The 24,482-nt window shown below is 36.5% G+C and overlaps 1 protein-coding gene across 11 annotated transcripts in view; it reads left to right on the top strand.

The window, feature by feature from the left end:
• The window catches only part of NDUFS6 (NADH:ubiquinone oxidoreductase subunit S6), a 116,678-nt gene that overhangs the window by 37,910 nt on the left and 54,286 nt on the right, over positions 1-24,482 (top strand). For 2 of the 11 annotated variants that reach the window (XR_008917804.1, XR_008917805.1), the window contains 2 exons: positions 2,629-2,673; positions 17,976-18,033. The exons of 1 other annotated variant lie outside the window; for it this stretch is intronic. The gene's annotated coding sequence lies outside the window, so the exon portion shown is untranslated. Of the gene's footprint in view, positions 1-2,628; positions 2,674-3,347; positions 3,555-17,975; positions 18,034-24,482 lie in introns of those variants that run through there. 8 more of the 11 variants (XR_008917809.1, XR_008917812.1, XR_008917803.1 and 5 more) reach the window with 6 other exon arrangements.

Raw genomic sequence — 24,482 nt, 5'->3', positions numbered from 1 at the left:
TTAAGAGATGATACTTTTCTTTCGAAGACAAAGCTTTCCCTGTGAAAGTATCAGAAAACAGGACCGCTCAGAGTTGCTAAGATGTATGGTTCAGACAATCGGTATGTAAGGGGATGCTTTTACAGGTATAGAGAAAGTCAGAAATCAATGTGGGATGAAATTATTCATGAAGTCGAACTTCAGAAAAACATTAAAAGATAAGTAAGGATTTAAATGGATGGGGAGGATAGGGAAGACATTCCAGATTGTGGGATTACATGAACAAAAATATGGCGACAGGAAAGAGTATGATTTACATAAGGGAACAGGAAAAATTATAACTATATACATACCTATGTGATATAATGTAGATTATATACTGTAAAAGCTTTTCATTTAATGTTGCCACTAGTTTAGTTTGAAGGAGAAAAAGTCCATTAACCTGAATGTCAAGATAAAATACAGCTGCTTGCTTTTTTTTGGTTGATCTGTTTTTGCTTAAGTTATGCATGACTATTTTTTATGCCATCAATCATTATAAAGCTGTTGGCTTAGTAATTCCAAATACATGATTAGAATTTTTTGACTATCCACCCCTGTGAACAACACAATGATAATTGGGTTTATTTCCCCCTTTGAAGGTAATATATTGCCATTTTGATTGAATTAAATAATTTACAGTTTTCTGAAAAGATAAATATTTATTTCAACTGTAAAAAATATCAGCCTTCATTTTTAGCATGGTGATATTATCTGGGTGATAAATGGGGAGAAGCATATAAAATAGATGGGAGCGGAGTGGTCCTGAGTAACAGAATTCTATGAGGCTTTTGTGTTTTGGGTATTTCTAGTCTTACCAGACACAAGAAAGGTTTTCTGACCATATCCTTCAAGGCTTCAATGAGTCCATAATTTCTATAATTTGAATACTGTCTCCAATTATAGTTTCCAATTCACATATATTTTGTCATCCTCTTGATGGTGTCTTTTAATAAGCCCTCCAAAAAGAATGTGCTTATCGGATGTTCTTAACCTGGCTTTCCATGAATTTTTTTCCCCCAAACCATTACCTTCTGTTTTAGAATTGATATCAGTTCCAAGGTAGAAGAGCGATAAGGACTAGGCAACTGGGGTTAACTGATTTACCCAGGGCAACATGCTAGAAAGTGTCTGAGGGCAGATTTGAACTCAGGACCTTCCATCTCCAGGTCTGGCTCTCTCTCTAATGGGTCACTTTAGTATGAAGAAAATTATTTAAAAAAACATGGGCAGTGACAATTACATTACAAAACTAGTTGTCATTAATTCCTAGCTGCCTCTGAATTCTTTTTTTAAAATGTTTTTTAAAAACTATATTTTATAGCTTTCCCCAATATTTTGGTTTTCTTTTATAATTCTATGTATTATATTTTATGCATTTAAAGACTTGTTTTTTTTTTTTCTGAGAAAGAATCACTAGGCTTCCTCAGAATGCCAAAGGGACTCATAAGAATGGCGGGGCTAGAACCTTTAAAATTATGAAGTTAATAATACCTAACTTGGGCATTCACCTTGTTTTTAATACATAGACAGGCTCTTTTCTTTTCTAATTATGAATTTCCTTAAAAAAAACTTTAATAGGTTAAAATCTGTCCTCAGACACTTCTTAGCTGTGTGATCTTGGGCAAGTCATTTAACCCCCATTGCCTAGCCCTTACTGCTCTTCTGCCTTGGAACCAATACACAGTGTTGAGCCCAAGACAGAAGGAAAAGGTTTAAAAAAAACTTTTAAAATTATTTAAAAAGAAAGTTTTTTAGTCAAATCTTGGATTCAAGTCATTATGACATCAAAGAGTTTATATTTGATCCTAGAGGCATTAGCGTGCCATTGGAGTTTAATGAGGAGAGAAAGGAATGACATAGTCATCCCTGAGCTTTATTACTTAGATGCTCAGTGGAGAATGGATTGTGCAAGAGAAAGACAGAGTTTTAGATTAGGGAGTTCTTACACTAGTCCAAGTGAGAGGTGATATAAGCCTGATCAAGGGTGGTGGCTGTTTGGATGGAGAGAATGGGATAGATTTGAGACACTGTGGAGGTAGAATTAGGAGTAGAATTCGTTGGGTGAAGAAGTGATGAAGTGGATAGAACTCTAGATCTGGAGTCAGGAAGACTCATCTTCATGATACTAGCTGTGGGACTCTGGACAATTACTTAACTCTGTTTGCCTCAGTTTCCTCATCTGTAAAATGAGCTACAAAAGGAAATAGCAAGCCACTCCAGTATCTCTGCCAAGAAAACCCCAAATGGGGTCGTGAAGAGATGTACATGATTGAACAATGAAAATAATTAGGGCTAGGGGAAGGGAGTTTGAGAGGTCCTGGATGATTCTGAAGTTATAAAGTTAGGGTGTTTGGGAGAATGGTGATTCTTATAACAGAAACCAGGATGTTGGGAGGAGTAGAAGGGAAAGAGAATTTATTTGTTTTGGACAGAAGATGAAGGCCCAGCAAAGGAAGAAGATAGTATGCAAATTCAGCAACAATAAGGCAGTATAAATAATTCCAGGTACAAATAAAAGGAATATAAATAGTCCTAGACTCAAACTTCCTGCAGTTTCCCAAGCCCACCTTGACCCATAATGATTCTTTCTTTTCTTGTCACATCCAGGTCTTCGTGAGTCTGAGATGAGAATGAAATCATCATTTACTCAACGTAAGACTTGGGATTCACACCTCCCTTCCCCATTCCCCCCACCATTCCAGGTGTCCCCGCACTCCCCCACTGGATAATAGATTGAATTCACAGCCAGACTCACTCTTAGTCAGTCAGGAAGTCTGATTGCATGATGAGTTTTAGATTATTCTTCTCACATTAAACATTCTTGTTTTAATCATTGAACTAATCTTCCTCATCAAGGGACAGAAAAGTATAAATGATGTAGATAATATTGCCATTATTTAAAGAAGAATGATTCAATCTGACACATGGGTCACCCCCAAATTGTAAAAGATAAGCTAATTAAGCAGTTGTCGTTTATATTCACTATTTTATACCTTTCAATAATTGTATGTTCTCTGCATGTAAACCTATTAGATAATCAGTTTTAGTGACAAGTTATAAGGAATAATCCCAATTATTAATTGATTGAACAATCAATTAATAATTGGGTAAATCAATTAATAATTGGGTAATTGATAATCATATTGTGAGTAAAGTAACAAAGAAAATTCTTCGAAATGCCTTGGGGATTCTTGCCAAGGGGAGCTGTTTGTGCCTTTAGCATCCTGGAAAGTGTCTGGATGCTTTCTTCTGAATGGAATTTATGGCATCTCAGATGGCTTTGAAGCTAATGAAATAACCTTTGCTTTTTGCCATATATGGAACAGAGATTTTGTTACTGAACCCCAAGATAAGAAAATTTTACTTTCTTGATGAAGAAAATGAAAGTTTTGGTTGCCCTTCCTGAGAAGAAACATGCACCTGACGGCCTTCACCTTTTTTATAACCTGACTCTTTTGCATAGACTATAAAAGCTTGGGTGGTCCAAATCTCAGAGTCTTTGGCCAAACTGGAATGGTTGGGACACTGACATTTTGTAATTTATGGCTCTTACAATAAAATGTCAGTTTGAGCTCAGATGATTGCTTGCCACAATCACTTATTTCTTTATTTTCAACAAAAATTCTCAAAAGACAATCCTTTTCTGTATAGAGACTGATTTACTTTTATATCTCATTCTAGGTCTAGAGGATGTGCAATCAGTATCATACATTTGAACAGTACTTTATGGTTTACAAAATGCTTTCACATTCTTTTTTATACTTTATCTTCAAAATGCCCTACTGAGATAAAGGCAACTCTGGTTATTCCCACTTTATACATTAGAATGTAGAGCCTCAAAAAGTGTTAGTGACTACCATGATCCCAGAACTAAAGGTTTATAGGACCAGGATTCAAACTCAGGTCTATAGACTCATTGACCAGTATTTTGTCGGAAAAGCCAAAAGGAAATCTTTACATAAAGTCAAATCAGTTACTCTTCATAATTTTGATGCTACTTCAGATTGAAGAAGCCAATTTTAATAGTTAACATTAATAGTCTACTCTCTCCATTTACCTTGGTCCTTCTACTTAAATCAATCAAAAAGTCCTTAAGTGCCTGTTTTATGCCAGGAGACAGAATGTAGTATGTGAAGTATGAAGAGAAGGATAGTGTGAAGAAGGCTCAGAATTCTACAAGCTTCTGATCATAGGGGAACTAGACAAATATTTATTCATTTGATATGATTCGAACAGCCCCAAATGGACAATTATTGAATTGAGACCAATCAATTGTAGAAAATAGTAAGTTCTGAACATTTTCTACCTTATGTCTATCTGGCTTCCCTTCCAGAGGCAGCAAATGGGTAGTAAGTCATTGCATACCTTAGGTTACATACAGTGTGCAGATACTACACCACACTTCAACACATATCCCAATGACTTGGCCAAGAAGTTCATAGAGGATTGTTTGTTTAGTGAATTCGTGAAATGCAGATTCGAGTGGTTAGTATCAAATAGTCACAGTGGTGACTATCATCTTTCCAAACTTATTTCTTCATCAGACAATCTGCTATACTTACCCCAAATGAGGAATGAGGAAATCATTGAAGATTATTTTGCCTTATTATATGTTAATGACTGAATATCACAAAAATATTAATTACCCAGGTAAACAGAACACGAAATAAAGAATTTAAATCACTCAGTTACAGAAAAAAGGCACTTAAAACAAGGTACAAATGGACATTCAAAGTGGAAAAATAAAGCTAGGACCAGTTAGGTTGTCAAGTGAATTTCAACAGATGTTCAAAGATTAATTGTTTCTAACATTACATCACCTTTTTGGAAAAATGAGCAGAGAAGGGACATTACCAAAATTTTCCATGATGCAAAAATGTTCTTGATACTTAAGCCAAGAAGAAATAAAGCAAAAAAAGAAAATTTTAGAAAAATGTCCTTTATGTATATCAATGCAGAATATTAAGTAAAATAATAGTAAAGAAACTAGAACAAATTAAAAGTATTATACTCTATGACAAAGTTGTATTTAGGCCCAAAATTCAGAATTTGGGATTAGTTCAATGTTAGTAAAAACAGAAATATAATAGGCCACATTAATAGCAAAAACAATACAAACCACATGGTATCAATAGATGTATAAAAAGGTCTTAACAAAAGACAACATCCATTTTTGCTAAAAACATTGAAAAGCAGAGAAATAAACTAAACTTTCCTTAATATGGTTAATAGGGTCTACCTGGGGCCAATATTTATATAAAATTGGAGAAATACTGGAGGGCTTTTCAAAAAGGATCAAGCATAAGCCAAGGATGTCTTGTGTCACCACTATAATTTGACAGAGTTCTAGAAATACTTGCTATAACTTCAGGACAGGAAAAAAAGTTAAAAGTATAAGCATAGGCAAGTAAGGATCAAAACTACTTCTGTTTTTTTTGTTTTTTTCTTTCTTTTTTTTTAAACATTATTTTATTTGGTCGTTTTCATACATTATTCACTGGAAACAAAGATCATTTTCTTTTCCTCCCCCCCCCCCCCCGCCCCACGCCTTTCCCTCTCCCATAGCCGACGCATGATTCCACTGGTTATCACATGTGTTCTTGACTCGAACCCATTTCCCTGTTGTTGGAATTTGCATTATAGTGTTCATTTAGAGTCTCTCCTCAGTCTTATCTCCTCCAACCCTGTAGTCAAGCAGTTGCTTTTCATCTGTGTTTTTACTCCCACAGTTTATCCTCTGCTTGTGGGTAGTATTTTTTTTTAGATCCCTGCAGATTGTTCAGGGAAATTGCATTGATACTAATGGAGTTCTCCTGGTTCTGCTCCTTTCGCTCTGCATCACTTCCTGGAGGTTGTTCCAGTCTCCATGGAATTCCTCCACTTTATTATTCCTTTTAGCACAATAGTATTCCATCACCAACATATACCACAATTTGTTCAGCCATTCCCCAATTGAAGGGCATCCCCTCGTTTTCCAATTTTTGGCCACCACAAAGAGCGCAGCTATGAATATTCTTGTACAAGACTTTTTGTCCATTATCTCTTTGGGGTATAAGCCCAGCAGTGCTATGGCTGGATCAAAGGGCAGGCAGTCTTTTATCACCCTTTGGGCATAGTTCCAAATTGCCCTCCAGAATGGTTGGATCAATTCACAACTCCACCAGCAATGAATTAGTGTCCCCACTTTGCCACATCCCCTCCGGTATTCATTACTTTGCATAGCCGTCATGTTAGCCAATCTGCTAGGTGTGAGGTGATACCTGAGAGTCGTTTTGATTTGCATCTCTCTGATTATAAGAGATGTGGAGCACTTTTTCATGTGCTTATTAATAGTTTTGATTTCTTTGGCTGAGAACTGCCTGTTCATGTCCCTTGCCCATTTGTCAATTGGAGAATGGCTTGATTTTTTGTACAATTGATTTAGTTCTTTATAAATTTGAGTAATTAAACCTTTGTCAGAGGTTTTTATGAAGATTGTTTCCCAATTTGTTGCTACCCTTCTGATTTTGGTTACATTGGTTTTGTTTGTACAAAAACTTTTTAATTTGATGTAATCCAGATTATTTATTTTGCATTTTGTAACTCTTTCTAATTCTTGCCTGGTTTTGAAGTATTTCCCTTCCCAAAGATCTGACATGTATACTATTCTGTGTTCGCCTAATTTTCTTATAGTTTCCTTCTTTATGTTCAAGTCATTCACCCATTTTGAATTTATCTTGGTGTAGGGTGTGAGGTGTTGATCTATTCCTAGTCTCTCCCACACTGTCTTCCAATTTTCCCAGCAGTTTTTATCAAATAGTGGATTTTTGTCCCAAAAGCTGGGATCTTTGGGTTTGTCATATACTGTCTTGCTGAGGTTGCTTGCCCCCAGTCTATGCCACTGATCCTCCTTTCTGTCTCTTATCCAGTACCAAATTGTTTTGATGACTGCTGCTTTGTAATATACTACTTCTGTTTTTGAATGATATGATGAACTATTTAGAAAACCTGAGAGATTCAGCTAAGAATTAATTTTAAAATAGATGGACAAAAAATCCCCAATAGCCTTTCTATATTTTACTAACAAAAATCACAAGAAGAGATAGAAAGAGAAATGCCATTAAAAATAACTACAGATTATATGAAATATTTGTCAGTTCACCTATTAAGATGCACATAGAAATTATATGAAGGCATCATGGTACTGTAGATAGAGCACTGGATATGAACTCAGGAAGACATGGGTTCATATATAAAGAAAAGTACTTAGTAGCTGTGTGATTCTGGACATCATAAACTGACCCAACCATTTTGGAGAGCAACTTGAATCTATCCCAAAAAGCTATAAAACTATGCCTACTTTTTGATCCAGAAGTACTACTTTTAGATCTATATTCTAAAGAGAGCAAAGAAAAAAGAAAAGTATCTATATGTACAAAAATATTTATAGCATCTATTTTTGTATGAGCAAAGAATTAGAAAATGAGAGGATACTCATCAATTGGGGAATGGCTAAGCAAGTTGTAGTATATGATTGTGGAGGAATACTATTGTGTTATTATAAGTGATGATCAGGATGCTTTCAGAAATGCCAGGGAAGACTTACAAGAACTGATGCAAAGTAAAACAAAGAGAATCAGGAGCGCATTATATAGTAATGGCAATACTGTATGATGATCAATTGTGAATGACTTAGCTATTTTCAGCAATGTGATGATTCAAGAAAATTCCAAAGGACTTATGATAAAAAAATGCTAACCATTTCTGGAAAAAGAACTAATGGAATCAAAATGCAGATTGAGGCATTTTTTTAAACATTCTTTATTATTCTTGGAAATGTTTTGCATCACTATACATTTATGATTTCTATGAAACTTCTTTTTTCCTAAGGAGGGGGTAGAGAATGGAAGGAAGGAGAGAAATTTGGAACTCAAAATTAAAAAGCAAGCAAACTAACAATTTTTGTTTATGTGTAATTGAGGAAAAAAGAAAAAAAGTTTAAAAAAACAACATCTTTGAAAGACTAGAGAACTCTCACCAATTCAATGATTAACCAAGACTCTAGAGAACCAATGATGAAACATGCTTTCCCAATTTTGACAGAGAGTTGATGGATTAGTCGTATAGAATGAGACATACAGTTTTGGATGTTCCAACATATGCATGTGTTTTGAATGCTAACTTTTTACAGGAAACTTAAAAAATTGAGTGGATGAGAGAATTGTGGATTATGGAGGGCTAGTGACTAGGAAAAGTAATAAAAATGAATGTCAGTGAAGTATTTTAAAATGTGCACAAGAGAACAGAAGGGTAATACATGAAAAAATACAGATAAGCAGGTTAGCCTCTGGAAATAACATGTTAAATTTAGCATAAACTTTTTTAAAAAGTTGTATGTAAGAGCAAACTAATATATAATATTTTTTATGTTCTTTGTATGTTTATTCATATTTGTTGGAATATATGGAGTTCAATATAAGAGAAAAGAAAAAATGAAAGATAAAAACAAAACCAAAAAATTCTTGTCTAATGACATTTCTATTTTGCCCTAAATAAAGCTTGTAGAATCACAAGATTACAGGTTAAAATTTAAAAACTGCTTTCAGAGTACCTAATCCAAACTCCTTATTTTGCAGATGAGTAAACTGATTAGCCCCAAAAAGTGATTAGTCTTGCAAGTAACCAAGCTAAGATTTGAAGCCAGCTCTTCTGATTCCAAATAGAGTCCTATTCTTTCCACTATACTAATGCCTTGATTGGCTAAGTGCATTTTCAACCTTGACAATATCTATGGAATCCACCATTTTGCAATTTTTAAAAAACAGCTAAACCAGTTTGATCAGTGTTTTCCCCTACTTTGGTATATGTTCCCTAGAACTAGCTGATTAGCTGATGGCTAGGGGTGATTGAGAGCTGTGATAGTGAAAAAAAAAACTATAATTATGTGTCCAGGAAAAGATCAGATATTCATTTATACTTTTTTTCTTAAGCCCTTCCTTTCTGTCTTCAAAATAAGATAGAAGGGCAAGGGTTAGGCAAATGGAGTTAAGAGACTTGCCTAGGGTCACACATCTAGGAAGTGTCTCAGGCTAGATTTGAACTCAGATTCTCCCATCTCCACACCTGAGTATTCTATCCACTGTGTCACCTAGCTACCCCTTTCCTGAGATGTTTCTACAATGAATTTCCCATGTGCCTTGCTATCAGGGAATTGGATCAAACTGACATTTCTGCTAGTCTTATTCCTCCTACCTCATAAAAACACCACCTTGATTTGTGCAATTCACTTCCCTCTCATGTGTGTGGGGGCCCCTAAAGTCCTCTTAACTTCAAAGGAAATTCTTTGGATGGAGAAGAAAATATATGCTGAGGGAACTGGGCTGTTAGCCAATTGTGTAATGGAGAAAGATAGGGAAAAGAAGAAATAACTTCCTGCTCAAATTGTCCCATTTTGTTTCTTTCTCCAGGCATAAGCATTAATTACTCCTCTCATCTAGTACTGTTACGCATTTTCTCTTTCCCTAAGTTGTCCTGCTTTGGTTTCACATTTTAGCCACAACATTAAATGCAATACTCTTCTACAGGCTGAATGTGGTATGTAGGGAAACATTTCTTTATATGGTTTTCTCTTCTTTACCTTTTCAAATACTGAATTTTCTCTTATATATGAAAAAGAAAGGAATGATACATTTCCATTATGTTTTGTAAATTTCAATATCCCAAACATATCTCCTTTAATGTTCTTACCTAGATTTTAAAAATTTATTTCAGAATTTCACAATTCATATGATCCATTATACAGGTGGTGATGTGAAACCAAAGGTCAGAAGAGAGTTTAGGACTGTATGAATAGATCCAACAACCATTTGCACTGAGATGATCATTGAACTCATCCATCGTAGTTGATGAGATTCCAAGGAAAGTAGAATGGATATAAAAGAGAAGATGGACTGGGAGAAAATGTTAAGGAACAGTCACCATTAAAGAGTGTGATCTGTAGTAAGTTTCAGTAAAGATACTACGAAGAGGTAAAATTGATAGAAGGAAAGCTAAGAGAAGTAGTATCATAAGAACCTATAGACAAGAGAGTGAATAGAAGGAGAGGATGATTAACAGTTTCAGAGGCTCAAGAAAGCTTAAAAAAGATAAAGATTAAGATGTTGGATTTGACAATTAAGAGATCACTGGCAACATTTTAAGTTGGATGAAGAATTTCTTGTTTCTGGAAGATTGTTGAGAGCTCTACTTTTAGAGTTGACTTTCTAACACCTTCAAGTTTGAGATGATCAGAATCTTAGCTTCCATCAGAAATAGGCAAAATTCTGGAGATATGCTGAGTAAAGTAATTCAAGAATCTAACCTTCTAATTCAGGAAGGAGCTCCTAGACTGAGATAGCTTTTTTTGGAGAAGAGGTTCTAGAATTGAATGAAGGGAGAAAGTGAATAGATCATTTTGCCAAAGAATTTAGCTATGAAAAGGGAGGGGGGATAGAATAGTAGCTGTGGTGATGGTCAGATAAAGAGGTTTTTTTTTTGTTTGTTTGTTTCTAGGATGAGGAGACTTGGGAGTAGTTTGTAGGCAGTAGGGAGTCAGGGAGACAATAAGGAGAGATTGAAGATTAGGGATAGTGGGGTGATGGAGGAGGCAATCTGCTAGAAAACACAAGACACAATGGGATCACTTGAGCATATAGAAGGGTTTTCCTTCACTAAGAGAAAGACCATCTTTTTATGTGAGACAGGAGTGAAAGAAGAGACAGTGGGAAATATGTATGAATTATTTAAAGTGAGGAGAAAAGGAGAAAATGGAGCTCTTGGGAATAACCTTAATGTTGGTGAAATAATCAAGGAAGGTCCTTAGCTTGGGCTGAGGTGGGGTGGAGAAGGGAAATGGGGAGGATGCTTGAAAGAGGATGAACAGGTTTTAAATAGTCACTGGTAAGTGTGATAATGAATTGAATAGGAAGATATAAGAAGATTGCCTTACTGAAATGAGGGCTCTGATGTGGGTTGTTGAGAGCTGGGATGGAAGTAGGATCAATAGTGTGGTGGGTGCTATCACTCCTAGGGCTCTTGTGCTCATCTCACTATTGGTGGCAGTTGGTCAGCATTTATTTTGGTGGTGAGGAAGAAGGTGGAACTCTTCTCCATTAGCATTTATTGTTGGTGGTGATGACAAATGTGGTCCTTCTCCACAATTATTTCCCACCTCAATGAAGGTTCAGGGGAACCTGAAGGGAAGTAGGGTCAATGGTTTGGGGAATATTGCTGTTTGAAAGGCTCTCTCCATCAAGGTCTGAAGGGAGATCATGGTCAAGGAGGGGTGATTTGATCTGTCTGACACATACTGCCACTCATCTCTCCCTCATAGTGCTCTGTAACTTCAACGAGGCTGGTGATTATGGAGATCACCTATCCTAATTTTCCTGATTTTACTACCTGGTGTTGATCATTAAAAATCCTCTGATCAACTTGGTGAGCTCCTTGAGAGGGGAAGCTTTGTTTGAGACATGAGTTTGTACATGCCTGGTTAAGACATGCCCCTTCATACCTCTGGGGAGAGAGTTTTCATTGGTGGAGATCAAATTGTTTGTGTTGGTCAGTTGTGAGAGATGTGAAAGAGCCATTTCTTTGTGCCATGGATGAATAGTTTGGCTGAGATTGTTTTGGGAAGAGCCACTGTTGGGTTAGCCTATTAGAGGAAGCCTATAGATACCTTTGCCCTCGATGTTAGAATGGGATATGGGGTAAATGTGGTCCATCCTTGCCTTTCCTCAGGAACTATTAATGCATGGAGTCACATACTTTTAACCTTAGTAGTTATGGAAAGGAAAATATGGGCAAGTGCTCCAAGAATGGCAACGTTTTAACCAACTAGAAGTCAACATCCAGGGCAGTCATTTGATACTGACTTTGGAGAGATAATAGCAAAGGGACATATGGTCTCAATTGTGGGTAGCCCTGAGGAGGGAAACTTATGGTCTCAATGGTGAGAGAACTAGACCTCTAGTCTGGAGGATTATTGAGAGTTCTTCCTCTAGAGTTGACTCTCTAGCACCCTCAAATTGGAGGGTATCAGAATTCAACAATCTATCAGAAATGGGGAAATTATTGAGATTTTTCTGGCAGTGTGATACCAGAATCTAGATTTCTATCTAGCAACGAGACTCAACTGAGTCAGTCATTTTGGGAGAAGAGAATCATGCACATAATCCCCAAAGTTGAAGGAGAGACTGAATCCCATTATGGCAGGAAAAAAATCTTCTGTGTAGAAGTGTGAGTGATGCCTATTTTTGCCTCTGTGTGAGACAAATATAGACAGATCATGTGTACAACATTATGTACATGAAAACAACCCCTTTCCCACCATAGGTGATAAAAATATTTTTACTACTGATTCCCTTTCTTATGTTTTGTGTTGTTTCATTTTTTTAATTAAATGATTTTTCTCTGAAAAAAAGAACTAGAAAGGAATTTAAAGATTGTTTAGTTCAACTCTCTTATTTTATAATTTAGGAATCTGAGATCTAGAAGGGTTGTCTCAGGTCCTAGAGCCAATCAGTGGCAGGAAAAGGACTACAACCCAGTTCTCATGATGGTCAATCCAGTGTGACTTCCTCTGTGCTGCATTTTGCATGTGGATATCAGTCTCAGTGAAATATCGATCATTTGTGATGTACTCAGTTTTCCATTTTAGCAGTATGTACAATAACTATTATTCAGTGACCCCAAATTCATGAACATGTTAGGCTTTGAGTTTTCTGTGAGGTAAGCTCTGCCTAGAGATAGGCTTTGGAGTTTGTCATTGAACTGGCAGAAATAGATATTTATGGTAAATATTTAATCCAATAGAAGCCTTCTTTAACCCCTCTTGATTCCAATGCCATCCCCACTGTTTTTTCCTATTTATCCTATATATAATGTGCTTTGTTTGCATGTATTCCACCCCCCCCCCCCCATTAGATGACAAATTCTTTGAGGGCAGGGACTGTCTCTTGTCTCATTAGTATCCCTAGAGCTTAGGTGCTAAATAAATGTTTATCGATTAATTGGTTCCTCTGCCTGAAATGAAGCATGAAATCAGATTTGAACTTTATTGTTTCATGTGTTGTTATTGTATTATTTCTCTCAGTGGATAGTAGCCTGGGAAATTTTTTTTTCATGATTTTTTTCTACCCTTTATAAGATAGATAGGAGAGAGAATAGGCTGACTTCATTTGACTACTGAAGTCAGATGTCCCCCCTGACTTCTATAACTGTTCTGAACTTGAGGACTAAGCAGATGCATTATCCCATCTTTCCATTTCTTGACATTTGAGGGGTTCCCCCCCCCCAGATGCTTGCAGTATTTTTTCTTTGAACTAGAAGCTTTGGATTTTTATTTTATTCTCTGAAGTTCTAGATTTTTGCAGTGATATTCCTGGAAATTTTCATTTTGAGATTTCTTTCAGAAGACTATTCTCTGTATTTTCTTTCACTTTGTCTTCTGGTTCTAATAGGCTTGTATGATTATCCATGATTTACTGAAAGCTTGTATACAGATTTCTTTTGATTGATCATAGTTTTTATGGAGTCCAATAATTCTTAAATGACTTCTTCTTAACTTGTTCTCCATATCAGTGGTTTGTGATAGTAGACAGCGCACATTTTAAAAACCTTTTTGATCTTTTAATTTTGTTTTAGTATTTCTTTTTTTCCCTCATAAGTTCTATTCAAGCTATTCTATTAAAAAAAAAAACAAACCTTACCTTCCATCTTGGAATCAATACTGTGTATTGGTTCCAAGGCAGAATAGTGGCAAGGATTAGGCAATGGGGGTTAAGTGACTTGCTCAGGGTCACACAGCTGGGAAGTTTCTGAGGTCAGATTTGAACCCAGGACCTCCCATCTCTAAACCTGGCTCTCAATCCACTGAGCTACCCAGCTGTCCCCAAACTATTCTGATTTTTCAGGTAACTTGTGAGGTGAGGTTTTTCCATCCTTTGTTCTAAGCTATTTATTCTCCCTTCAATTCTATTCTATAACATTCTTATTTCATTTATAACTTTATATTTACTTTCTTGCTCCATTTCTTCCAGATTCTCATATTCCTTGTGACAAAACCAATTTTTCCCCTTGGAGGCTTTGCTTGGACTTGTGAAGTTACTCTTATATTCTGGATTAATTTTGGCTGTCTCTTGATCCATAATTTCCTTTATGGTGTTTAGAAACTGATTTTTACTTATACCTTCAGCCTCAGTTACTGATTAGGCTCTCTGTGCCATGGCCAGGCTCCTCCTTCTGCATTTTTTAAATAGAGGAAGTGAAGTCCTATTTGGTCCTGACCTCTATTTCTAGGGGTCTTCCCCCTTCCCTGATGTGTCTGTACTTAAGGTAGGTTTCATTCTTGCCCTTCTCCTTAACTCACATCTTTTTGGGTCCAAGAGCTATATGATCTTCAGCCCTTGTAGCATCTCGAATCAGAGTGCTGTTGACTTCTGACCCCATTGCTAACCCTGGACTGAGTGCTACCCACTCAGGGTCCCACTTGTGTGGATTGCAGAGTTTCTGCCCTCTTCTTCCCCCTGCCTTCCCCCAATTCTCAGTCTGAGCATTTTGGTCTTTCTACTTCCCAGAAATAGAGCCTTATGGGCTTCAGGTGCTCACAGAATATCTCTAGTTAGAAAGCTGGAAGACTTTAGGCTTATCTGAATTGATGCTGACTTTTCTTGTGGGATTCCTTTCTCAGAGGTCTCTCTGCCTTTTTATGTAATCCTGAACTGGATGATGGTGTTCACTGTTATTTCTTTTTGGATTTCTGGATCATTAACTATTCTGGTCACATTTTTTAGATCTTTGTAGGGGTATATATGGGAGAAGTCCTCTATGAGCTATAATGCTTCCATATTAACCAGAAGCCCCTGTTTAAATTTCCTGATTCTTATTCTTTGGTGTACTTTTCTATTTTTAACTAGTTTCTATAAAGATTGCTTTATTGTACAATTTTAAGTCTGGAAGTGGAATTTCCCCTGTAATATCCTAATATCAGTAAAACACAAACAGGAGCCATGATTCAAAATATGAATTAATCTTATTTTTATTTGTGGCTAATTTTTTAAAATGTAGAAATCTGAGTTAGAGAGAAGTCAAGTCACTATGCAGAGTCACACAGCTGGTAAGATCTGGAGCTAGATTCAAATTGAGGTATATCTTGACTCCAGTTCAGTGCTCTATCCACTATCCCAAATATAGGCAGATGTGTAACTAGTATTAAGATAGTTTTTAAAATTAATTCCTAGTTTTTATATTTAAGAGGAAAAGGAAGAATAATTTTTTAAGTAAGATACCCCCTGCTGTGCCATTTGGCAGTTGGTGACAGTTAGAGGGGTGTGACTGAGTGTGGTTTGTAGGTTGCAGAGGGTTGGAAAGGGCTTTTTGTCTCTGGCTCTTCTGGGGAGAGGGTGTGTTGCTAGCACTCTCTTTGATTGGTGACAGAGAAATAGAATAAGGCCTTAATAGCCAGATTCATTATCCACTAGTTTGGGTAGATAAGGTAGATAGATAGTGGTTATATTATCAGGTAGAGAGAGTAGTGAAAGTAGGTGAGGGCTGTGGACTAGCAGAAGATATTGCCCTCTGAGGCAGATAGATGTAGGGTTTTCTAGAAAAATTTAGTTAGGTTTGGGATCTTGGATATAGTTATAAATTATTATAAGATTACTTTCACTTTCCTCCTTATTATTTTCTATCTGTATTTCCTAATTATAAACTAAGTGTTTTGTCTTTAATAAACTACACACTGGCTTTTGATCAAAGTCCTGCCCCCTAAAATTAAACTCATCATACTAGGAATTTTTGCACTTATGACAAAATCAACTTGGGCAGGGGTTTTATCAACTAAACACCAGATGGGCCCATTCTCCAGTTAAGGGTTCTATAATATTATTCTTCTAAGCATGTTCTAAGAACATGCTATTCAATTTCTCAGTCAAAAGATGGGGAGAGGGGGAGGAAGAGCTATTGGCATTAACAGGGCTGTTGTTTAAAATTTTCAGCCAAATGGATGTTTGTATTATAACCACTCAAAGAGCTAACATGTATAAGCTGGCTTCATCTTGTGGGCTATTTCCCTAAATGCCATCACCCTTAAGTGAATTTGTCCTGAGTGCAAAAATGAAGGCAAAGAGATAGAAAAAGTCCAAACCAGGAAAGGAATTCTACTTGGATGGAATTCTGAGAGTGATAAGGCTAGAAAGTGGGGGAAGAAATGGGGCTAGCTCTGGTATACAACATGAATTGGCAGAGAACCACAGGCATGGTTGAGAAGAAGTTTGCTTCTCCTGCTAATATTAGATCTCTGGACTCATGTTCCTGTTGTCATGGTCTAGTTATGGCTCTCCATTATTGGCATGCTTCATATTATTCAATTAATTGGTCTTCCAAGCCTTAATTATTTTATTTGTGAAAAGTAGTTGTTGAATTAGAGGCCTTCTATTCTTCTTTAAAGCTCTAATATTCTCAGCCCATGAGGCTTAAAGCAGTTGATCTGTTTGTTCTTAACTGGTTGTGTTTTTATTTCCCCCCAATTTTTTATTTGCTCTGATCCTTTGAAGTCAGTCTTTCATCCATAATTTAACTTGTTTCCAATCTCCTAATCCCCTTCAGTTTGACTTTTCATTCCTGGAGAAGGAAGATCTTTGGATTTTAGGATCCCAGGTCTAACTCCATGATTTTGGGTCAAAATGATCTAGTGCTTAACTTAGTTCAGTGCCTGACACGTAGTACGCACTTAATATGTGCTTGTTGACTGACTGGGGAGGTTAGGTTGCACAGTGGACAGACTCATGGGCCTGGAGTTAGGAAGATGTGAGGTCAAATTCAGGCTCAGACACTCACTAGCTGTGGGGCCCTGGGCAAGTCACCTTCTGCTTGCCTCAGTTTCCCCAATTGTAAAATGGGAGAAATAATAGCACCTGTCTTAGAGGCATGCTGTGATGATTCAATAGGATAACAATTATAAAGCTCTCAACACATTTCTTGGTACTCAGAAGGAATTTAATAAATGCTTATTTTCTTCCTTCCTGACTGCTATGATTGACCATGGCCATCTGATCGTAAGTTGGCCAATATCCTTTGGATTCTGTTTACAGAAATGTGTACAAGTATAAGCAACTTGAGAATGCATACTATTTTTATTTTTGAATTTCTGTTCCTGGTCGAGTAAGTTTAAAAAAAAAAACAATTTTCTCAAAGACTTCACTACTCTTAGCAATACAATGATCCAGGACAATTCTGAAGGACTTATGACAAAGAGTGCTATAGAGAATGCTCTCTCTCCCTCTATAATATATAAAATATAAAGAAGGCTTTAGAGGAAGAATTGTGGAAGTCAGAGTGTAGATCAAAGCATATGATTTTTCACTTTAGTTTACTTGAGTTTTTATTTTGGGGGTTCTATTTTTATATGAATGTATTTTACAACAATGAAAAATATGGAAATAGGTTTTGCATGGTAATAATGCAGATCAAATTGCTTACCATCTCTGGGAGGAAGGAGGGAAGGGAAGGAGAGAGACAACTTGAATCTTGTGACTTCATAAAACTCATGTATAAAATTGTTATTGTGTGTAATTGGTAAAATAACATATTTTTTAAAATAAGTAAAATATGAAGAAAGTAGAAAAAATACTTTTCCAGAATACTGAGCGATTAAATGATTTGCTGAAGGCCTCATAGCCAGGATGTGTCAGAGGCAGTCCTGCAACCCAAGTCTGTCTGATCTGGTGCTAGCTCTTTATTCACTATACCATACTCACCTTGCACAGAGTAAGCGATTCATAAACATTGACTGAATTGAATTATTTGAAACTCCTTAAGCAGCAGACACACAATAATTAGCAAGATACCATTTTGTGCTAAATAAGATTATAGATGAATAGATTTAGATTTCGAAGAGGGCTTTATTTGGAATCTAACTCAATCCCTTCATTTTACAGATGAGGGAGCTGAAACCAAAGGACTTGCACAAGGTCACTCAGAGAGTAAGCATTAGAGGTAAAATTTGAATGTAGAACCTCACACTCCAGAACTATTGCTTTTCCCCCCTAAAAGTACATCTTATCCATTGAAAAACATGAAAAATATACTATTTAATTTTATATTTTCAATTGTGTTACATTTAACAAAGAAAGTTAAGAAAATATAGGGAATTGATCTCTTATCAGTTCTGAAAGCAAATGCTACCTCCCATGCCATCCATTCCCTTTATTATTAGTGGTTTCTGCCCATAAAATGATTTAAGTGAGATTAAAGTAATATCAATCCTTTCATTTTTGTTCATAAAGCAAAGTGTACTTGCTTGTGATAGTAATATGGATCAGTTATTTTAGCCTATCAAGATTTTGAAAAAGAAAAAAGAACCCCACAATCTAGATATCTGTGATGCCTTGCCACTCAGAAGGACCTGTCAGAAAATTCAAGATTGAATTGTATGACTGATGCCATTGATTGCTCCCCTGACCTCTTAGAAAAACTGTATTGTGCTTCCCGACTTGGAGTTTATAAGTTTTCCCCATGAAACAGAAAGACAAATATACCTATATCCTGCTTTGATATAAGCTATTTTGAGATCTTCCTAGAGATTAAACGTGAAAACAATAAACCTGTTAATACTGTAGGGGGAAACTATAAATTTCTGGTTTCGAAGATGCTTTGGGGATGGATTTGATTATAAAGCCTGAAGGTATTCGCTTCCTTCTTCCTGTTAGGACAGTGCTCCTTTGGATTCCCAACCCAAAAAGACTGTGCTCGAAGAGACTAGCCAGGGAGAAAAACTGATGAATTGTGGAGCTTTAGAAGCTGGGAGGTGGTGGGTGCAGGTGCTCTTTTGAATTGAAGAGCAAAGTGCTTCTTGTTCTCGAAGTAGTTTAGCTTACATACGAAATGCTTTCCTTGGTTAGTTTCCTACAGAAAAAAAGGTTATGCAAAGGCTACAGAATCCTTCTCAAGCAAGAAGCAAGTTTCCTTGCTTCAAGGAATTAAGAGAGAAAGAAATCAATGTTTCTCTTTGGATCTAACTTGCATCACTTGGATCTAACTTCCCCTGATAGGGGAAGGAACCAGGTGCCTCGTTTGGTTAGCTCTTTTATGGAAAAATGTGCTGATTTTATGGTTCTTCGGTTTATTAGCAGGAACAGTACTTACAGCCTGAATCGCAAGAAAAGCAGAATCGCTTTTTAATCACTTCTTAAATGTAGATAGGTTTTACAATTGATCAGATTTAACTGGCCATCTTGGTACAATCTTTACAGGTAATAAAGACCTTTTTGTTGTTGCATATTTCCCTAACTGGTTAAGCTTCCATTCCAGACCATGTGTGCCTTACTGCTTCCCTGGGAAAATAACTCCCTTCGTAGTTTTTTTTATTTAGTTTTATTGTCGTATACAGATATAGATTTGTTAAATCATGATGCCTCTGCTGACTGCTCTTATGCTGTTGTCAAGATGGTAAATTTGCAAATATTCTAGGTCGTTTTGAAGTGTAGTCTTCTCTCTATTGTTACAAAGGAAAAATATGAAATATAAGCCACACTTTTACTGAATGTGCTGATGACATTATATTCCACAAGGCTTGCCAGGGGATTTTAGGAAAAAAGTTTTAAATATGTATTTTTATTGCATTTAATTTTTCTTTTTCATAAATTGAGCTGATGTTTACTGCTGTGTGGAAAATTTAAATGCCAACAATAAATCTTGAATATAATAGGAGAAAAATCATCCCTCAAACAATATGCTGGCTCCCAGGCAGTTTATTTTTTGATACTTTATCATAACAGGTCCAATACACTTGTTTAGAAGATGCAGGGAATGAAATCAGAAGGCCCATGGTAAATCTCCTGCTCTGATTTTTATATCTGCTGTGGGCAGATAGGTGAGGCAATGGTAAAGAAAACGTTGCTAATCTGAACTTAATATAATTGTAAATATTTGCAACCTTGTCTCGTCCACTGACTCACTTAAGCAGTGAACTGGATGTGCCTAATTTGTCATTGCCTGGATGTGGGATGTGGTGAAGATATAGATCCATTTTCCAATATACCTCCTCTATCTAGGGACAAACTAGGTGGCACAATGAATAGAAGGCTGGATCTTGACTCATGAGGGTGCAAGTTGAAATCCCGCCTCAGACACTTACTAGCTGTGTGACCTGGGCAAGTCATTTCATCTCTCTCTGCCTTACTTTCCTCAACTATAAAATGGGGGTAATAAGAGCATCTACCTCTTGGATTTTTGTGAGGATCAAATGAAATAATATTTGTAAAGCTCTTTGCACTTAATAAATGCTCCCACTACAAATTGCTCCATGGCCAAATGGCATTGTTATCCCTCAGGAGTTTCCTGCTCTATTTTAATTTCATTTATTTCTATTCTGTACTTTGATAAGGAGTTTTATTTCCAGGTAAAAATAAACTGAGCTTTGTTACTTTTTAAGTGAATATTTGCTGTAAATGAGTGAACAATACAGGGAGGGAAGGTCAAAAGGGAATCTGAGACCAATTGCTTTAAACTCATCTGCAAGCCAGTATGAAGATAGCTGTCCCACTGCACAATAAAGGGCTTCAAAAGACAAAAACCCATCCCTGCCCTTTCAGGCAGGTGTTCTCTACAAGATCTTTACTTCCCATCAGCTGGGGGATATTAGTAAATTTCAATTCTTTTCTACCAGGCAAAGGAGTGGTTCTGGGCTGCTAAAAGCTCATTCCTCCAAAAGTAAAGAAACCTGGGAATTCCGAAGGTTCTTCCCAGTACCTTCATGCTATCATTGCCATAGTGAGAGGGTGACTCAATGAATTCAGAGCTAGGCGTAGAGACAGGAGATCCTGAATTCAAATCTAACTTTAGATACTTCCTAGCTGTGCCATATTGGGTGAGTCACAACCCACACTGTCTAGTCCTTTCCTCTCTGCTGCCTTGCAATCAATACATACTATTGATCCTAAGACAGGAGCTAAGGATTAAAACAAACAAACAAACAAACAATCCAGTTCTTAGAAGTTTGTCTCACTAGTTATTACAGTAAAGAACTCTCCTCTGGAGATGCTTTTGAAAAATCTTATTTTGAAAAAGTCATTCTCTGTTTTCTTAACTTAGTTCTTGGTGCAAAAAGTGCTGCCTGTAGGAAAGGAGCTTAGCAAAATGTCTGTGAATATAGATCCCTTCACAGGCTATTTGGATTTTTCTCTAATTCATATTATTTATTATGTTGATAGTGTATTAGGGGAAGAGGCCTCCACTCAAGGATTATTCCACTGCATTCTGTGGAATGGAGGAGGTGGTGTTTACCAAATCGGTAGAAGCAGAATAGAGGTGCTGGAAGATTCCTATCACAACGGAAAGGCTTTGAGCCTAAACTCAGTGCCAGGAGAACAGCTGAGTAGACACAGGGTAGAAATGGTCCTCTACAAAAGTTTTTTTTTTTTTAGTAGAACCTTAATATATGTTTATTGATTGATTTTATTTTATATTATTTTAAAACTATTTCCCCATGTTTACATGGATTCATTTTCTTTCCCTCCCCTCTTCCTCCCTCTCTCACAGTCAATAAGCCCTTCCACAGGGTTATACCAATGTTATCATTTTCATATTTACATATTATTCCATATTCTATATTATTTTTGCAATAAACCAATCTTTAAAAAAAATCCTAAATTATATACCCATACAAACAAATGATAAGGCATATGTTTTTCTTCTGTGTTTCTACTCCCACAGTTCTTTCTCTCGATGTGGATAGCACTCTTTCTTATAAGTGTGGAAAGGAAAACTGAAGCAAGTTTTGAACTTTCTGCCAATCAGGTGGAACAAACAGTAGTTGGAATGTTAGAGAGAAGATATTGACAAGACAGACAGTTGGGGGGGGGGCAACTGGGAGTGGCAGTTGGTCTCCTGACTAACTCTCTCTGGATAGAAGGACCTCTATTCCTGAATTTCCCAAATATGTGCCCTACCTGGATTCCTGTGATCATGTCATCGAACAAAAGGACTTAAGGGAAGCAGTTTGAACTGTAAGGTTGGTCTTTAGGGACATCAGCCTGAAGAGACAGGTCCAACCAGCTCTGAAGGTCAGAACTTTTCTTCCTCTTGCTGTCTACTGCTAAGACTTTGAACTTAAGAAAACTAGCACAGATTAGCATAGACAGGAATAAGAAAAACCCTCCACCAGCCTGTAAGGCCTGGTCTCAACTCAAAAGCTAAGAGAGAGTCAAACCTGATCTAGGGAAATCCCGATTCCCTCTTCCCTAATACCTCTCAATCCAAACTTGTTATTAAAATTTATCTTTATTTAAATAACCGCAGTCAGATAAGAGGACTATCATTTCAGGGGACATAGAGGAAGCTGAACCTCAGGACAGCCATTCAACTATAAATGGTCCTTATGGGACCCCTGCTGGGTAACCTTGGTCTGGGGGGAGGCTTGTCCCTCAGGAGGGTCCGTGCTTACCTGCTCTGGGGTATCTTCCACATCAATCAATAGAGAAGACATTCCCTCAGGCTATCTTAGTTGGCCTGTTTCTTGGGAACTCCCTTGTTCAAAAAATAGTCTCTCAGCAGGGGACATCTCTCTCCTTTTACCTCATCTGCATTCATATTCCCTGTTATAAAACCTTTCTTATCCCCTGTTCTTCAATCCCCAACACATTTTCCGTATAAATATTATATAAGTCCCTCAGGATTGTCTTGTAGTAGCAAAGGTCATTACACTGGATCATTCTACAATGTTTCACTTTCAGTGTACAATGTTCTCCTGGTTCTGCTTATTTCACTCTGCATCAGTTCTTGGAGGTTCTCCCAGTTCATATAAAAATCCTCCGTATTATCATTACTTGTAGCACAATAGTATTCCATCACCATCAGATACTACAATTTGTTCAGCCATTCCCCAATCGATGGACATCCGTTCATTTTCCAATTTTTGCCACCACAAAGTGCAACTATGAATATTTTTGAACAAACATTTTTCATTATTATCTCTTTAGGGTATAAACCTAGTAGTGGTATTGCTGGATCAAAGGGTAGGCATTCTTTAAAAGCCCTTTGAGCATAATTTCGAATTGGCCTCCCATTTTTAAGTTATACATACATTTAAATAAAAAAAAAAGAAAGAGAAAAAAGTAATAACTAATAACCATTTTTTAAAGACAAAAGACTGACTGTTAGAGAATGAAATAACTTTATTTTATTCTTATTGAGTCATTTTCAGTCTTGTCTGATTCTTCATAACCTCATTTGGGGTTTTCTTGGCAAAGATACTTGAAGTGGTTTGCCATTTCCTTCTCCACCTTATTTTATAGTTGAGAAAACCAACAAATAGGGTGAAATGACTTGTCCAGGGTCACATATCTCATACGTGTCTGAGGCCAGATTTTAATTTAGAATAAGTCATTCTGATTCCAGGCCTGGTACTCTATTTACTTTGATGACTCTGACTTTAACTATAGCAATTTATAAGACTACCTCATAAGTCACAAAGAAATTATTATTTGCAATTCTTGGAGGAGATACTTGGACTGAGAAAGTCATGGATCCAGGAAATGTTGAGATTACCTTTTACTATAAATTTTGACTTCTTTGGGAGTTAGGGGATGGGCGTTTTGGTAATCTGTAATTCTGATTTTTGACTCAGTGTTAAAATAGGTTTGTTTCTGATTTATATGATGGTAATGTACTTCCTTTGTCACTCAGAGAAGAAAATTAGTCTTTATCTGCACTTCAAAAAAATAGTGAATATAGTATAGTACATTAAATGTCTTAAATTAGGAATGCTTTTATTTGCTCTTCTAGAACAGTGGTCTCCAAACTTTTTGATCATGTTCCTATATCAGAAAAAAATGTTGAGCATCTACCCCTAATATATGTATATTTATGTATTTATAATTTATATACATATACTATTTTAGTAATATTTATGTATATTATAAAGTTTAAGCAAAAATTGAAATTAGAAAAAGATGAGAAGATTTTTTTTTGATCCTGGAGGTCATAGTAAGTCACTGGATTTGAAGGAGGTCATCCAGCCTTTTAAATAGATGGTCTATGGATGAGATCCATTAAAGTCACAAGCTCTGGTGAGGTCACCAAAAAAAAAAGAATATAAAGAGAAGAAAAGAGAACCCAGGCATACATATATACATATATATATATATATATATACACATATATCTATATCCACTACAAGAGACTGTGAAATGGAATGTGAACTCACAAATGAGATTAAGGAGTCATCAGAGAGGTAAAAGTAGAACTAAGAGAGAGCAGAATCACAAAAATTTAGAGAGGAAAGAGTATCCAGAAGAAGGGAGTGGTGAATAGAATGGTGCTGTAGGAAGTTCAAGAATATGGGAATTTCTTTTAATAAGAGAACACACCAATGAATCTAGGATCTCCTGAGCATTACCTGTGTAGGAACTCCCTGAGTAAGTCCCAAGGGGTTGCCTAAGGCAAAT

This window comes from Monodelphis domestica, chromosome 3 (assembly GCF_027887165.1).
Source record: "Monodelphis domestica isolate mMonDom1 chromosome 3, mMonDom1.pri, whole genome shotgun sequence".
NCBI classification, from domain to species: Eukaryota; Metazoa; Chordata; class Mammalia; order Didelphimorphia; family Didelphidae; genus Monodelphis; species Monodelphis domestica.
The sequence above is the reverse complement of the archived record's forward strand: the minus strand, read 5'-3'. Positions and strand labels throughout refer to the sequence as shown.